Here is a 936-nt window from a genome sequence, read left to right on the forward strand (position 1 = left end):
TTCTTTCCTTCCATGGCCTCAACTTTCCTTATGAGCGTAGTCACTTTACACTTGAGATCATCCTCTTCTTTCAAGAGATATAATCCACCTTTCTCCTTTAATTGAGTCGGCCTAGACGTGGTGTTCGATTTTGGGTAATAGTCCCAAGATTGTGTTTTTTCAGCCAAACTGTCGAGGTAGTCCCATACCTCGTCGATATCTTTATTAATGAACTCTCCATTACACATTGTCTCGACCATTTGGCGCATGGAAGATGTCAGTCCATCATAGAAAAAATTTGTAATGCGCCACGTTTCAAATCCGTGTTGTGGGCATGAACTGACCAAATCTTTGAACCTTTCCCAACATTGAAAGAATGTTTCATCTTCCTTTTGGGCAAAGTTCATGATCGCTTTTCTGAGGGTAATCGTTTTATGATGTGGGAAGAATTTTTTTATGAATTCCCTCTGCATATCGTTCCATGTGCCAATGGATCTAGGACGCAGTGAATGTAACCACGTCTTAGCTTTCTCTTTTAAGGAAAAGGGAAAGAGTTTCAGCCTAATTGTATCTTCAGATACATTAGGAAAACATAATGTAGCTATTATCTCATCGAACTCTTTCAAATGTAAATATGGACTTTCAGATTCAAGTCCATGAAATTTGGGAAGGAGTTGGATAACTCCTGGCTTGATGTCCATTTGTCCTGTATTTTCAGGAAAAATCATGCATGAGGGTGTACTCACTCCCGCCGGTTGTAGAAAATCTCGTAAAGTACGAGGCGGGGGTGCCTGTTGCACCTCATTTTCATCCTGGGTATCCTCCACCCTGGGTGGAAGTAGAGGAGGTTGGTCTTCAGCCATAACTTCAGTTAACTCAGGGGATTTCGAGCGGTGTCTAGTCCTGCGATGGATAGTCAACCCCTCAACCAATCCTCCTTCAGTCAAGAGACGTCGA

The 936-nt window shown here is 42.3% G+C and overlaps 1 non-coding gene across 1 annotated transcript; it reads left to right on the top strand.

Moving 5' to 3' along the window:
* The first annotated feature begins 297 nt into the window (after positions 1-297).
* LOC131232168 (small nucleolar RNA R71) lies at positions 298-404 on the top strand. Its single transcript, XR_009164782.1, has one exon. It is a non-coding gene; the product is annotated as a small nucleolar RNA R71 (small nucleolar RNA).
* The last annotated feature ends 532 nt before the right edge of the window (positions 405-936 follow it).

This window comes from Magnolia sinica, chromosome 17 (genome assembly GCF_029962835.1).
Source record: "Magnolia sinica isolate HGM2019 chromosome 17, MsV1, whole genome shotgun sequence".
NCBI lineage: Eukaryota > Viridiplantae > Streptophyta > Magnoliopsida > Magnoliales > Magnoliaceae > Magnolia > Magnolia sinica.